The sequence below is a fragment of the Myotis daubentonii genome, chromosome 3 (genome assembly GCF_963259705.1).
Source record: "Myotis daubentonii chromosome 3, mMyoDau2.1, whole genome shotgun sequence".
NCBI classification, from domain to species: Eukaryota; Metazoa; Chordata; class Mammalia; order Chiroptera; family Vespertilionidae; genus Myotis; species Myotis daubentonii.
The window spans coordinates 152678540-152695280 of NC_081842.1; the positions used below are offsets into that span (position 1 = coordinate 152678540).

Below are 16741 nucleotides of genomic sequence, written 5' to 3' on the forward strand. Positions count from 1 at the left end.
AAGTCTATACTAATAAAAGCTAATATGCTAATTAGACCACGAGACCTTCCTGATGTCCTTCCAGACAAAGCCATGGTGGTGGGGCTGAGGCAGAGGCAGTTAGGGGCAATCAGGCCAAAACGGGAGGGCAGTTGGGGGTGATCAGGCTGGCAGGGGGACACAGTTGGGGGCAAGCAGGCCAGCAAGGGGGGGCAATTGGGGGTGAACAGGTCAGCCAGGGAGGGTAGTTGTGGGGCATGAGGCCAGCCAGGGAGGGCAGTTGGGGGCAATCAGGCCCGCGGGGGGGGGGGGGGGGCAGTTGGAGGCAAGGAGGCTGGGGGGAGGCTGTTGGGGGCAAAAAGGCTGGCAGGGGAGGCTGTTGGGGGCAATCAGGTCTGCTGTTGGGGGTGAGAAGGCCAGCAGGGGGGCAGTTGGGGGCAAGCAGACTAGCAGGCAGAGTGATTAGGGGCAATCAGGCAGGCAGGTAAGTGTGCAGTTAGGAGCCAGCAGTCCTGGTTTGTGAGAGGGATGTATGACTGGCAGTTGGATATCCCCCGAGAGGTCCCAGATTGGAGAGGGTGCAGGCCGGGCTGAGGGACAACCCCCCCCCCATGCACGAATTTCGTGCACTGGGCCACTAGAAGACAAATAAGACTAGATCAAATTTTAAAACTTCTGTGCATCAAAGGAAACTATCAACAGAGTCAAAAAGAAATTCACATAATGAGAGAAAATATTTAAAAATTACACATCTGATACTCAGAATATATAAAGAACTCCTAAAATTCAAAAAAACTCAGTTTAAAAATAGCCAAAGGAGGTAAATAGATATTTCTCCAAAGAAAATATACATATGAAAAGATGCTCAATATCATTAATTATTACAGAAATGCAAACCAAATATCACCTCACATTTATTAGTATGGCCACTGTCCAAAAGGTAAAAAATAACAAATATTGGTAAGGATATGCAGTAATTAGAACTGCTGTGAAATATAAGTAGGAATAAAAAATGGTGTAGCTGCTATGGAAAACTGCATCATAGCTCATCAAAAAATTTAAAAAGAGTCATGACAGATACTTCTCACAGACACCAAAGAACCCTGAGTAAGAGGGAGAGGGCTCTCCCCAACCTCCATTCTTGTCATCTCTTAAAAGTGAATCTATATGAGAAAACTCCAGGTAGTTGCATTATGATAAAGTCAATTTAATTATTTTCGATATATTTTTATTGATTTCAAAGAGGAAGGGAGAGATAGAAACATCAATGATGAGAGAGAACCATTGATTGGCTGCCTCCTGCATGCCTCCTACTGGAGATTGAGACCGCAACCTGGGCATGTGCCCTAGACCAGAATCAAACCTGGGACCCTTCACTCTGCAGGCCAAAGCTTTATCCATTGAGCCAACCAGTTAGGACAAGCCAATTTATTAAAGCACGCACAAATTACTAAAGAAGCAAGGCTGGCAAATCATGTGATATTTATCTTTCTCTGAATGGCTTATTTCGCTTAGCGTGATGCTCTCCAATTCCATCCATGCTGTTGCAAATGGTAAGAATTCCTTCTTTTTTATAGCAGCATAGTGTTCCATTGTGTAGATGTACCATGGTTTTTTAATTCACTCATCTGCTGATGGGCACTTAAGCTGTTTCCAAACTTTAGCTATTTTAAATTGTGCTATGAACATAGCAGTGCATATATCCTTTCTGATTGGTGTTTCTGATTCCTTGGAATATATTCCTAGAAGTCTGATTATTGGGTCAAATGGGGGTTCCATTTTTAACTTTTTGAGGAAACTCCATACTGTTTCCCACAGTGGTTGCACCAGTCTGCATTCCCTCCAGCAGTGCACAAGGGTTCCTTTTTCTCTGCATCTTCGCCAGCACTTGTCGTTTGTTGATTTGTTGATGACAGCCATTCTGACAGGTGTGAGATGGTATCTCATTGTCATTTTGATTTGCATCTCTCGGATGATTAGTGAGTTTGAGCATGTTTTCATATATCTCTTGGCTTTCTGTATGTCCTCTGACCTTCCTTTTAACACACTGACTCATCATTTGAGGAAATCCGAAATCAATCACCAGGGCCTTGTGACTCAATGAACTGCTATCTGTTAGTCTGATAAAATAATTGAATTGATACCCCCTCCTCTGGGAACTGACCTTTAGGCCAATTCACAAATAAGACCATTATCTCTCCCCTCGGGACTTTCCCAGAATCTAGACTCACACAGAGAATTCTCCACCCAGAAAAAGCCTGCCTAGAGTCCTTTAAAAACCTCTGACTCCTGTCTTTGGGTGCTGGCACCATTTGGGGGCTCAGCCTTTCTGGTATCCAGATGACCTAATTTATATATAAAAAAGCCTAAGTGACCATTATGACCAGTTGTTATAATGTGTACTGACCACTAGGGGGCAGAGGCTCAATGCAGGAGCTTCTCCCTGGTGGTCAGTGTGCTCCCACAGTCAACCTCCCATGTCTGGCCAACCTCCCGCGGTTCCTCCCCCTGGCTGGTAGACCCTGATTGGCCCAGATCGGGACTGGGCGAGACTGCCCCAATCAGCCCTGATCACCAGCAAGGCTGAGGGACCCCACCCATGGACGAATTCATGCATCAGGCCTCTAGTAAATTCATAATTCTTTACCCCCTTGGCAACCCTAACACTATCAACAAACGACTAACCCTGGCCACTGTGGCTCAGTTGATCAGGCGTTGTCCTGTGCAGCGAAAGGTTGCAGGTTCAATTATAGGTCAGTACACTTGCCCAGGGTGTGCACTTGATCCCTGGTCTGGGGCATGTGGAAAGTTGTTTTGCTTTATGTCGATGTTTCTTTCTCTCTCCCTCTCCCTTCCTCTCTCTCTAAAAATCAAAAACAAACAAAAATATTAAATATATTTAAACTGTGTTTACTGCTGTGTAAAATGCAAATAATATCTACTATATATATATATATATATATATATATATATATATATATATATATGCTGAAGAATAAATTGAATTTAGTTAATAACGCCTGTAAAGAGTTTAGAAACACAGCAGTGTTTGGTGATAGTGACAACAGGGACCCAGTGCCCGTGGGGTTTGGACCCCCACACTGCACAGCAGAAGGAAGTGGCAAACCACTGCTGTGTTTTTCTATTCTTTTTTCCCCTCTCTTCCTTTTTCACTTTACTGAGCTGAATAAAATGAATGCTTTTATGCAAGTATTCAAGAAGAAACTGACCACACATCAAAACAAGACATGCTGATAACAATCGGTGACTAGAATGCACAAGTAGGAAATCAAATGTCAGAATCAAATGTCATTGGTAAATTAGGACTGGGAGTCAGGAACAAAGTAGGAAAACAGTTCATGAAATTCCTTGAGATAAACCAGTTTTTCCATCACAAACACGTGCTTCACACAACCAAAAAGATAAGCTTCTACAAGGACATCAGAAGATGGCTAATATAGAAGGAAATGAACTATGTAATAGGAAGCAGAAGATATATTTCCTTAAAAATTACTCATTTAGGTAATTTTTTTAAAGAAATGTACAGTGGATTATTGAGGCATTCTGTCTCTAACTAACTCTCAAGTAGTTCAGTTAGAGAAAGAAAGTTTGTGGTAAAATAACATTAAGGGAATTTTGTATTTTTGGCCAAATTTCTGAGGAATGGATATTCATTCTTCTCTGAAAGTTTGGTAGAAATCACCAGTGAAGCCATTTGGGCCTGAGTTTTCTTGGTGGTAGTTTTCAACCTCTTTAATTGTTACAAGTCTATTTAGATGAGCTATTTCTTCTTGAGACAGTTTCAGGAGTTTGTGTCTTTCTAGGAATTTGTCCATTTTTAATCTTATTTGTTGGCATACAGTTGTTCATAGTATTGCCTTATAATCTTTTTTATTTCTGTAATGTCAATGGCAATGTCCTATTTTTCATTCCTGATTTTAGTAATTTGAGTCTCCTGTCTTTTCTTCCTGGCCAGTTTAGCTAAAAGTTTGTCAAATTGCTTATCTTTTCAAAGACCTAGCTTTTGCTTTCACTGCTTTTTTTTGTATATTTTCCCATTATCTATTTCATTAATATCATTTACATAAATCTCTATTTTTTTTTCCTTTTGCCTTCTTTGGATTTAGGTTGTTCTTATTTTACAGTTTCCTAAGGTGAAAGAATATTAATTGAGGTCTGTTGTTTCCTTTGTGGTGCTTCAAGGCATTTATTTATTTATTTATTTATTTATTTATTTATTTATTTATCAGAATATACTTTAGTCTGTTCTCTGTATCTATGATGTTGTTTCTATTTAGCTTGTTAGTTTACTTTGTTCATTAGATTCCACATATAAGTAAAATCATATGGTATTTATCTTCCTTTGAGTGGCTTATTTCACTTAGCATAATACTCTCCAGGACCTCAGTGGTGAGGGCGATTAGAGATTGAGTGAAAAAGGTGAGGAGATTAAGTAAAAAACAAAACAAAATAAAACACCCAAACTCATATACAGACAATAGTATTGTGATAACTAGAGGCAAAGGGGGGTGGAAAGATAGAAGGGGATAAAGGGGGCTAAATGGTGATGGCAAGAGACTTGGCTTTAGGTGGTAAATATACAATATACAGATGATGTATTACAGAATTGTACACTTGAAACCTACATATTTAATTTACCAATGTCACCCAAATGAATTCCATAAAATTAAAAAGAAAAAGAATATACCCAGAATTTATGCCAAATTAATTTCAGTGAGATACAGAACTCTTATTCTTGCAATTCTATTCCCTCTTACCCTCTTTTAGTGCTATTTTTACATACATATTACAAATTACATCTATATATGTAACAGCCAACAAGACATTTTGAAAGTTATTAGCTTATATAATCTTATTTGTTAACATAAAAACCATTGAAACCTGTAAAGAGGGACAACCAAGATGGCGGCATAAGGTCTATACCTATACGTGCTGCCCCCCACAACCACATTAAAACTATAACTAAAAGACAAAACAGCGATCATCCAGAACCGTGGGAAAGCTGGCTGAGTGGAAGTTCTACAACTAGAAGGAAAGAAAAAAGGGCATTGAGGCTGGGTAGAGCAGAGATTGGAGGTGCGCAAACCGGGCTGCACCTGGGTGTGCAGTTTTTTTCAATTGGGAGATACAAGCTCCCGAATGGAGTGAACTCGTTTTCAGCAAGACTGTAGGGACCCAGACTCCTGTGGGGAGAAACTGGACTGTTTGGCATCGTGTGGGAAAGCAAGGGTGGCTTTCTTGCAGAACTGCTCGCAGGGATCACTGTTACTGTGGGGGCGTGGGGCTAGGGGACCTGGGGATGCAGAGACACTGAGATGCGGAGACACACGGAGACGCGTGGAGTCGCGGAGATGGCTGACGATAGCCATTGCTGTTTGCTCTGCCCAGTTGATTCTCTGAAACCCCACCCCACTCAATTTACAACCCCACCCAAGCTGTGTGCAGCAGTGCAAATGAATCACCTGCCCTTTTGCAGCCTAACCTAACAAACTGCAGTTGGGTCAGAGAGCTCCAAAATTTCCAAACCCCCAAAAAGAGGAGGAATTTGCAGATCTCTCGGTAGCTCCTGCTGGGCGGACTCACACAGTGGCTGAATTTGCAGCTCCTTGGAGATCCAGGAGCCAGTGTACCCAGTGGCCAGATACCAGATTTCAACTCCTCACATCCATAAGTGACATAGTCAAGAGGCAGACTCAGTGAGGACCAAAGCCCCACTGAAGCAAGTCCTGCACCATAAGGGTGTCTCCAGCACAGCAGTTTGTCCACTATAGACACAGCGGGTCCTTGCAGTCAATTGGCCTGGAGGTCATTTGATTCCAGGGATACCAACAGCAATCAAGGCTTAACTACAACAAGACTGTACACCCAGCCCACAAAGGGGTGCACCAAGAGTGTCCACCTCAGGTGATAGGAGAGGCTGAGCCACTGGGCCAAATAGGACACCTAGCACACAAAGCCACTCTATCAACACAGGGAAGCAGCCAAAATGTGGAGACAAAGAAACATGTCACAAATGAAAGAAATGGAGGAAAGCAAATTACTGGATTTAGAGTTCAAAACCACAGTTATAAGGTTACTCAAGAATCTTCTACAAACCTCCAAGGAACTTAGTGAGACCTTTAAGGATCTTAATGAGAATACCAAAAAAATGGAAAAGAACCAGTCAGAAATTAAGCATACACTGATTGAAATAAAGAAGAATATACAGAGATCCAACAGAAGGCTAGAGGATCCCAAGAATCAACTCAAAGATTTGAAATACGAAGAAGCAAAAAAACACCCAACCGGAAAAGCAAAAAGAAAAAAGAATCCAAAAATATGAAGATAGTGTAAAGAGCCTCTGGGACAACTTCAAACGTACCAACATCTGATTTATGGGGGTGCCAGAAGAAGAGAGAGAGCAAGATATTGAAAGCCTATTAAAAAAAAATGACAGAAAACTTCCCCTACCTAATGAAAGAAATAGACTTACAAGTCCCGGAAGCGAAGAGAACCCCAAATAAGAGGAATCCAAAGAGGACCACACCAAGACACATCATAATTAAAATGCCAAGGGCAAAAGACAAAGAGAGAATATTAAAAGCAGCAAGAGAAAAACAGTTAGTTACCTATAAGGGAGTACCCATACGACTGTCAGCTGATTTCTCAACAGCAACCATGCAGGCCAAAGGGAGTGGCAAGAAATATTTAAAGTGATGACTAGCAAGAACCTACAACCAAGAACACTCTACCCAGCAAACCTATAATTCAGAATTGAAGGTCAGATAAAGAGCTTCACAGACAAGAAAAAGCTAAAAGAGTTCATCACCACAAATACAGGATTATATGAAATGCTGAAGGGTATTCTTTAAGAAGAGGAAGAAGAAAAAGGTAAAGATAAAAATTATGAGCAACAAAGGAACAACAAATACATATCTATCAACAAGTGAATCTAAAAATTAAGTCAATAAAAATAATCTGATGAACAGAATAAACTGCTGAATATAATAGAAGCTGGGGCATAGACAGGGAGTGAACTGACAATTCTCAGGGGGAGGGGAATGTGAAGGGTGTGGGAAGAGTTTGGACAAAAATCTTACACCTATGGATGAGGACAGTGGTGGGGGGTAAGGGCATGGGGTGGGGTGGGAACTAGGTGGAAGGTAGCTATGAATGGAAAAAAGAGGAACATCTGTAATAATCTGAACAATAAATATTTATTTTTTAAAGAGAAACAAAAAGTTCAGCATAGGAATAGAGAAAGAACACAGACACAGGAAAAGTTTAGGGCCATTGTTGGGCAAAAACAATTGAGGGAATCAATCAGGGGACAACACAGATAGACCTAGAGCAGGCTTGTAGCAAATATATACCCCTGGACTACAAAGCTTGAATGGGCAGCCCATTCTTAGGTCACCCTCCCCTTGGGGGGAGGCTGAATCTGCTTGTAATAAATTTTCCACACTTTGCTTTAAAAAAAAGAAAAGAAAGAAAAGAAACCTTTAAAGAATTGTTGTGAGTTTACTTGAGCCAAACTGTCGACATATGCCAGAAAGCAGAACCTCAACAAATTGAGATAATGCTCTGGAGATTGGCGGGTTACTGCCAGAAACTAATTCCAGCATGTCATAAATGCAAGAGTTTCATCAAAAGGTTGATGGAACCTTGAGGATTGCCTGCTGGAAATGGCTAAGGGCATTTCCCCACACCTAAAGATTTGCATAGATGATTGCTTGCTGCCAGACAGCTGAGGGCATTTCGATCTACATGTTATTGCCTCCTACTGGCCAAACACCTGAACAGCCATAGGCAGTTCCCCCAACCCCCTAAACCTTGCCTTTGATATGTATATCTACCTTGCTTTAGGACAATTTTTGTTAATAAAAAGCAAGGGGCCGAAACCGGTTTGGCTCAGTGGATGGAGCGTCGGCCTGCGGACTGAAGGGTCCCAGGTTCGATTCCGGTCAAGGGCATGTACCAGGGTTGCGGGCACATCCCCAGTGGGAAGTGTGCAGGAGGCAGCTGATCGATGTTTCTCTCTCATCGATGTTTCTAACTCTCTATCTCTCTCCCTTCCTCTCTGTAAAAAATCAATAAAAATATATTTTTAAAAAAAAAAAAAAGCAAGGGGTCCAGAGAGACAACAGAACTTGGTTCCTACAGCAAAGCTCCTCTGGCTCCTCAAAATGCCTTCCAAATTTATGTTTCATCTCTGGACTCTTTAATAATTTACATGCAGCCCTTCTCCAGATTCCTGAACCCTTCTAGATGATGTACAAGACCCCTGGCAGGTTACATCTGTATTTATACATAGCAATCAAAGGAAGGGACTTAAGTGGGTTGCATGAAATCCACTGGTGGTAGATTAGAGAGGTGGGAGAAAGCAAAGCGGGGGTTGCGGGGGAGAGAAACCCCTGGGATTGGATAAAAAGTAAAATGATGGACACATAGGTGTGTGCAGGAACAGCTAACATGATAATGAAGGAAATTGTGGTATCTGCCCTGGCGCCCAACACATTTGATTGTGCCCCAGGGGGGTCCAGAAAAAGGGAAATTATAAGTTACCCAGACACTTCAAGGGTATGTTATCATAGATGCAAAAAGACAGATAGGCTCAGTTAAGGTAAAGGTTGACCTTGTCAGTGAAGATACTGGCCTAGGACGTAACTGCCCACCATAACTGCTTTAGTTAAAGTTTAATTTCAGACCATCCTTTGTGGTTACTTTAGGTCTGAGTGTGCACGACTGCCATGCAGGCCTCCCCTGAGCTTGTCAGGTCAGCATGTGGCCCTTTCATCCACATATGTCTTGAAAGAAGCTAAAGGAGAAAGGATAAATGTATAGGGCTTGTTATATTAATTTTCTGACTTACAATTTCTGGTTCTTTTTATTCCTATGAGTTTATCTTAATATCAGGTGTCAAATTCCTACATATATTACATTTAAGTATGTCATGGGCCCTGCAATACAATTGTATACAATTGCTTTTAAACCAGTTAAGAGGAGAAAGGAAAATAAACCTGCATTTATACTCTTTTATAATTACACAATTCCCTTAGTGCTGCTCTTCGAAATCACTTGCTTCCTCCCTGAAAACCTCCTTTTGTGTTTTTTGTAAAGTCAATGTGCTAGCAATAAAGTTTCTTCAAGTCCCCAAACTGTTTCAATAAAATCAGTTCTTTGGGGGAGAACTTCAGAGATTTCTGTGATGATGCACTGCCTCTCTCCCTGGACAAATATCTCTGAGCCACTGCTCCTCCCTGGGCAGGGGTGGTAGCCTGTGGTCTGCCCAACGTGCCTCTCCCAGCTTGGAAACTCCTTCCTACAAGTGAGCCAGAGGGAGGGTGAGCAGGCCAGGCAATCTCAGCCTGCTGTGCATCAGCTAGAGCCTTCACTCTGTGAGTGGGTCTGGGTGCAGGTTGGGAGCCCCAGCCTCCAGTCTCTGCAACTCAGTGTTGGAGGGGATGAGAAATACTGGTGCCTGCCTCTCCCAGCGACATACCTTACCCTGCTTGAAAGAGGGAAGAGGGAGCCACACCCACCAGGAACCAGCAATGGAGCTTTTGTCAAACTGAACTGTAAGATTAGAGTCACTCAAGGAATTAGGTGGACACAGAAAGCAAGCAGGAGGGAAGTTTATTAGAGGGAATGGGGGGATGGAGCCACAACCAGAGAAGGTTAGCACGCAGTCTCCACTGTCCTTGGGGTTGAATTTTATGTGCAAAACCAGTAGGTGGAGGCTGGGGGATGTAAGTGTTCTAGTCTGATTACATGGAGTCCATTGTCCTTCAATCCGATTAGTGCTGGCCCTTGAGGCTGTGGGCTGTAAGCTGCCTTTGTTATCCTTTTCCTGCTGTCTCGCCCTCAGTGCGACTTCCTCCTGTTGAGCCAGATAGGGTGACCACAGGTTGTTCTATGAAATGAGGCTGGGGCCACTTTCTCCTTTAGGACTTTCTAGTCCACCTGAGCCAAATGTCCTCTGCTGGCCTGTCCTGAACTAGATAAGAAATCCTATAAAATCCATGTACCCTCCATTTGCATAGCTTTCAGAAATTCCTTTTATGGTCGTTGAGTCATTGTTTTTTACTCAGTGCTTTCAGTTTCACATTACTCTAAATCCTTCATTTCTAACAAAGTACTTTAGGAAGTCAGGACAGCCAAGTCACATCAGAGTTTAAATAAAAGACCAACCATCCAGTGAAAGGCAAAGAAGTAACAAACCACTGCAACCTACACTGAGGAGAAAAAACAGGTAAGAACTTTATTTTCTCATCAAAGCAGCTTTCTCTCCACCTCTAAAGGACTGTACTCTGAGGAATGGAGTCCAGGGTTAGGTTGGGGCAGGGTGGGAGGGATTTATAAGGGGGGTGAGTTCATTTTCCAAAGAACGATGAGCATGAGGATAGGTTGCAGCAGAGCCCGCATGGGACAGGCGGTGAGGTGCAATCCCCGTGATATCTGGTGGCAGCACATTCCTAAGTGTCACTACTGTTCTTGGAGGAATTAGGCAGCAGCAGACAGGGGGCTAAGCTCGGAGTTTGAAATGCATTATGATTGTCTTTATTTTTGCCAACATGGTGTTGGCTGGAGACACAGTTAAATTACCATTGTCTTTTTTTAAAATATATTTTATTGATTTTTTACAGAGAGGAAGGGAGAGGAATAGAGAGTTAGAAACATCGATGAGAGAGAAACATTGATCAGCTGCCTCCTGCACAACCCCTACTGGGGATGTGCCCGAAACCAAGGTACATGCCCTTGACCGGAATCAAACCCGGGACCCTTCAGTCCACAGGCTGATGCTCTATCCACTGATCCAAACCAGCTAGGGCAGGGGTGGGCAAACTTTTTGACTCGAGGGCCACAATGGGTTCTTAAACTGGACCTGAGGGCAGGAACAAAAGCATGGATGGAGTGTTTGTGTGAACTAATATAAATTCAAAGTAAACATCATTACATAAAAGGGTACGGTCTTTTTATTTTTTTTTCTAGTTTTATTCATTTCAAACGGGCTGGATCCGGCCTGCGGGCCATAGTTTGCCCACGGCTGGGCTAGGGCATAAATAACCATTGTCTTTGATGGAACTTGCTCAAGCTGACACACTGAAAGGGCTACAGATATGTTATTTTAATGAGAAAGAAGCATAGAAAATGAGATGCAGTGTGAACAGCCACCTGACACTATTAAAAAAGAAGAAAGAAAAACCTGAAACTCAGAGTGAAAGATGAAGATAAACAAAAACACCAGACATTTGTCATATAGATGAGCTTTGTATCAAAGTGAATTACTCATTTAAAAGTAACTCAGGTTCTGTTTGCCATATGTGAGGGAGGATAGGGGCTGGGTGAAAATGAGGAAGGGATTAAGAAATACAAATTGGGCCCTGACCGGTTTGGCTCAGTGGATAGGGCATCGGCCTGTGGACTCAAGGGTCCCAGGTTTGATTCCAATCAAGGGCATGTACCTTAGTTGCGGGCACATCCCCAAAAGGGAGTGTGCAGGAGGCAGCTGATCAATGTTTCTCTCTCATCGATGTTTCTAACTCTCTATCCCTCTCCCTTCCTCTCTGTAAAAAATCAATAAAATATCCTATCTATTAAAAGAGAAACATGGTAATTAGCGTACGACCGCTACCCTTCCCATTGGCTAATCAGGGCGATATGCAAATTAACTGCCAGCCAAGATTGCGGTCAGCAGCCAGGCAGCTTGACTCTAACATGAGGCTTGCTTGCTTCAGTGACGGAGGACTCCAACGTTCCCTGCCTGCCGCTGCAAGCCTCTGAGCTGCAACTCTAAGCAACTATGTTACAAATATAGAAGCTAAACAAAACCCCAGAAACCTGCTTTAGTCTGTCAGGCTTCAGCCAGCAGGATTGCAACATTGTTTCAAATACAGAAGGTGAACAAAGGCCAGAAACCTGCTTTCAGCAGCAGAGGCCTAAGAGCTGGCCCAGAATTAAAAAAAAAAAGAAAAAAAGGAGCAGATGGGAGCTTCAGTCACCTGCCAGCCTGAAAACAGCCCTCAGCCGCTCACCCAGACTGGCCAGGCACCCCAGTGGGGACCCCCACCCTGAAGGGTGAGTGACCAGCTGCAAACAGCCATCATCCCCTCACCCAGGCTGGCTAGGCACCCCAGTGGGGACCCCTACCCTAATACACGCGGTGCCCCAACCCCCACCCCACGAGCCCTGCTCTGTGTGTGATGGGGTAGAGCCATAACCTCCCCATCGGCCCTGCCCTGAGTGTGACAGTGGCGGCACCCCAACCCCCTGATCTGCCCTGCTTTGTGTGTGACAGGGGGCGGTGCCCCAACTCCCCTATTGGCCCTACTCTCTGAGTGACAGGGGGGAGCTCCCCAACCTCCTGATGGGCCCTGCTCTGTGCATGACGGGGGCAGCGCCCCAACCCCCTGATTGGCCCTGCTCTGTGCATGACAGGGGGTGGCGCCGCAACCTCTCCATCGACCCTGCCTTGAGTGTGACAGGGGGCGGTGCCCCAACCCCCCAATCGGCCCTTCCCTGAGCGTGACTGAGGGTGGCATCGCAACCTCCCAATCAGCCCTGCTCTGTGCATGACAGGGGGCGGCGCCCCAACTCCCCAATAGGCCCTGCTCTGAGCCCGACCAGGGGCTGCACCTAGGGATTGGGCCTGCCCTCTGCCACCCGGGAGCAGGCCTAAGCCAACAGGTCATTATCTCCCGAGGGGTCCCAGACTGTGAGAGGGCACAGGCCATGCTGAGGGACACCCCTCCCTACCGAGTGCACAAATTTTTGTGCACCGGGCCTCTAGTATATATATTAGAGTATATATACTATTAGAGTATATATACTAGTATATAAAGTATATATGCTAGTATATATATTAGAGTATATATATTAGAGTATATATACTATTAGAGTATATATATTAGAGTATATATACTATTAGAGTATATATACTAGTATATATATTAGAGTATATATACTATTAGAGTATATATACTAGTGTATAAATATATATATATATATATTAGTGCACTAAAATATATAGCAATGGTCGGGCTCAGAGCAGGGCCGATTGGGGAATTGGGGCGCCGCCCCCTGTCATGCACAGAGCAGGGCTGATTGGGAGGTTGCGATTCCACCCTCAGTCACGCTCAGGGTAGGGCTGATTGGGGGGTTGGGGCACCGCCCCCTGTCACACTCAAGGCAGGGTCCATGGGGAGGTTGCGGCGCCACCCCCTGTCACGCAAAGAGCAGGGCCAATCAGGGGGTTGGGGTGCTGCCCCCTGTCAGGCACAGAGGAGGGCTCATCAGGGGGTTGGGGAGCTCCCCCCTGTCATGAACAGAGCAGGGCCCATCAGTGGGTTGGGGAGCTCCCCCCTGTCACGGACAGACCAGGGTGGATCAGGGGGTTGGGGCGCCACCCTCTATCACCCACAGAGCAGGGCCGATCAGGGGGTTGGGGAGCTCCCCCCTGTCACGCACAGAGCAGGGCCCATCAGGGCGTTGGGGAGCTCCTCCTTGTCACGGACAGACCAGGGCGGATCAGGGGGCTGGGGCGCCACCCTCTAACACCCACAGAGCAGGGCCGATCAGGGGGGTGAGGCGCCACCACTCTCACACTCAGGGCAGGGCCGATGGGGTGGTTATGGCTCTACCCCATCACACACAGAGCAGGGCCCGTGGGGTGGGGGGTTGGACCACCGCTCCCTGTCACACACAGAGCCGCAGTCAGAGGGTTGGGGAGCTCCCCCCTATCAGGCACAGAGCAGGGCCGATCAGGGGGTTGGGGCACTTTCCCCTGTCAGGAGCAGAGCAGGGCAGATAGGGATGTTGTGGCCCGCCCCCTGTCACACACAGAGCTGCAGGGTGATCAGGGGGTTTGGGCGCTGCCCCCGTCACACTGATCCCGGTGCTGGGAGGCCTCGCGGCTTCGCTGATCCCGGTGCTGGGAGGCATATTACCCTTTTATTATATAGAATAGAGGCCTGGTGCATGGGTGGGGGCTGGCTGGTTTGCCCTGAAGGGTGTCCTGGATCAGGGTGGGAGTCCCCACTGGGGTGCCTGGCCAGCCTGGGTGAGGGGATGATGGCTGTTTGCAGCTGGTAACACACCCTTCAGGGTGGGGGTCCCCACTGGGGTGCCTGGCCAGCCTGGGTGAGGAGATGATGGCTGTTTGCAGCTGGTCACACACCCTTCAGGGTGGGGGTCCCCACTGGGGTGCCTGGCCAGTCTGGGTGAGGGGCTGAGGGCTGTTTTCAGGCTGGGACTGAAGCTCCCAACTGCTCCTTTTTTTCTTTTTCTTTTTTCTTATTCTGGGCCACCTTTTGCTCTAAGGCTCCAGCTCTTAGGCCTCCACTCCTGAAAGCAGGTATCTGGTTTGTTTCGGTTCTATAATCGAAACTCTGTATCAACTCCAGCTCTGAGATCCCAGCCGGCTGAAAGCTGGTTTCTGGGGTTTTGTTTAGCTTCTATATGTTACAATATTTCTTAAACTGCAAGCTCAGAGGCCGGCAAGGCAGGCGGGGAACGTTGGTTTCCTCCGTCACTGAAGCAAGCAAGCCTCATGTTCAGTTTAAGCTGCCTGGCTGCTGGCCGCCATCTTGGCTGGCAGTTAATTTGCATATCACCCTAATTAGCCAATGGGAAGGGTAGCAGTCGTATGGCAATTACCATGTTTCTCTTTTATTAGATAGGATATATATATATATATATATATATATATATATATATATATATATATATGAAATACATATTGGCAGTTACAAAACTGTCACAGGGATGTAAAGTAAAGCCTAGGGAATATAGTAAATAATCCTATCTAATAAAGACTTTTGGGAATAAATGTTTTGTCATTTGATGTATGCTTTGGACAATTTTCACAGATTTTTTTCATTGATAATACTCACTGGAGGATATTTTCCCATTGATTTTGAAGGACAGTGGAAGGGAGCAGGGAGACACACACAGAGAGAAACATCTATGTGAAACAGACACTTGGATTGGTTGCCTCCTGCACATGCCCCCACCGTAACCATTCAATCCACCCTTTATCCAAGGGTCGACACTCTAACTGCTGTTCAAAAACAGGCAGGGCATTTTTCACAGATTTGAAATGTGTTTTTTTCTACTAGTTGTGCTTATTTTTCAGAAATGAGGGTTCACAGAACTGTGTATACTGCGATTCTGGAAGTGCAACTAATATAACTTACATTACAAATTTTATAAAAATGTATGGCTCTATTAAAAACATGACTAGGGACCTGCCCAAAGCCTATGTATGGGCTTGTGCAAGCAAGGGGCCCTATACTTCAGCTTCATTAACTTCACAAAAAAATTAGCCTCCAACTAAAAGGGGGTAAGACTGAATTGCTGCAAATACTAAATGTTGCCAAAAACCATGTTTGTGTATGCATGTGTTTGGCGTAAGGGAACAAAAGACTATGAAATATAGATTAAAAGATCAGGAGGGCCTAAGTTGTTCGAGGAAAATGTATTTCTAGTCATACATTTGTAGGTTTTCTGTTTTTTTCTGTTTTTCCACTTGGTAGAGGAGAAGGAGAAGAAGGAAGAAGCCAGCGGGGGAGAAAACTGGGGAGAGAGAGGGAGAAGAAAAGCTAAAAGGAGAGAGAGAGCGGGTTGTCAGAGAAGTACGTGATGAGTAAAGTTCATGCCAAGCCAAGGAATTCAGAGGCAGTTTCCAGAAAGCAAGAACAAACCCACGTGAGCACAGAGAGGTCAGGTAAACAAAATGTTAGCTTTAGCAATGAAGGTTCATTAAAAGAGAAAACTTTTTAGTAAAGTAGTGGGGCCAAATTCTACTTGTAAGGGGTAAGAAAGAAGTTGTCCCTAAGAAATTGGATCTAGTGAACCGGGGCTATATTTATTTTATTTTATTTTAAAAAATTGTTATTTTTCAATTACAGTTGACAATATTATATGAGTTTCAATGTACTACATAATGGTTAGACATTTGTATACTTTAAAAGGATCCCTTCTACGGGTCTAGTACCTACATGTCAGCATACATAATTATTATAGAGGCCTTGTGCACGAATTCGATCTGGCTGGTGATTGGGGCTGATCGGGGCAGGCTGGATGGGGGAAGGGACCGAGGGAGATTGGCTGGCCAGGGAGAGAAGCCTGGGAGGTTGGGCAGATATTGGGGGAAGGGCTGCGGAGGTTGTCCAGCTGGCTGGGGGAGGTCAGCTGTGAAAGGTTGGCTGTGGGAGCACACTGACTACCAGGGGGCAGCTCCTGCATTGAGCCTCTGTTCCCTGGTGGGCAGTGGTCATCATAGGGGCTAGTCGTTCTGGTCATTCCGCAGTAATGGTTGCTTTGGCTTTTATTATATAGACTAGAGCCCCAGTGCACAAAATTTGGGCACTCGAGGGGGGAGGGGGGAGAGTCCCTCACCCCGGCCTGTGTCCTGCTGGCTTAGGCCTGCTCCCGGGTGGCATCCCCTGGTCGGGCTCAGAGCAGGGCCGATTGGGGAGTTGGGGCGCCACCCCCAGTCATGCACAGAGCAGGGCGGATTGGGAGGTTGTGATGCCACCCTCAGTCGCGCTCAGGGTAGGGCCGATTGGGGGCTTGGGGCACCACCCCCTGTCACACTCAAGGCAGGGTCGATGGGGAGGTTGCAGCGCCACCCCGTCACGCACAGAGCAGGGCCAATCAGGGGGTTGGGGCGCTGCCCCCTGTCATGCACAGAGCAGGGCCCATCAATGGGTTGGGGAGCTCCCCCCTGTCATGCACAGAGCAGGGCCCATCAGGGGGTTGG

At 45.4% G+C, this 16741-nt stretch overlaps 1 protein-coding gene and 1 long non-coding RNA gene across 3 annotated transcripts in view; one reads left to right on the forward strand and one right to left on the reverse strand.

Annotated features, from left to right (window-relative positions):
* The window catches only part of LOC132230868 (uncharacterized), a 145476-nt gene extending 135950 nt beyond the window's left edge, over positions 1-9526 (reverse strand). Inside the window, exon 1 of the long non-coding RNA XR_009451949.1 lies at positions 9482-9526. This is a non-coding gene — a long non-coding RNA (uncharacterized LOC132230868). The remainder of the gene's footprint in view (positions 1-9481) is intronic.
* Positions 9527-10078: 552 nt separating this feature from the next.
* The window catches only part of LOC132230853 (guanylate-binding protein 1-like), a 34036-nt gene continuing 27373 nt past the window's right edge, over positions 10079-16741 (forward strand). The window contains exon 1 of one of the 2 annotated variants that reach the window (XM_059688947.1): positions 10079-10231. The gene's annotated coding sequence lies outside the window, so the exon portion shown is untranslated. The remainder of the gene's footprint in view (positions 10232-16741) is intronic. The other variant, XM_059688948.1, reaches the window with a different exon arrangement.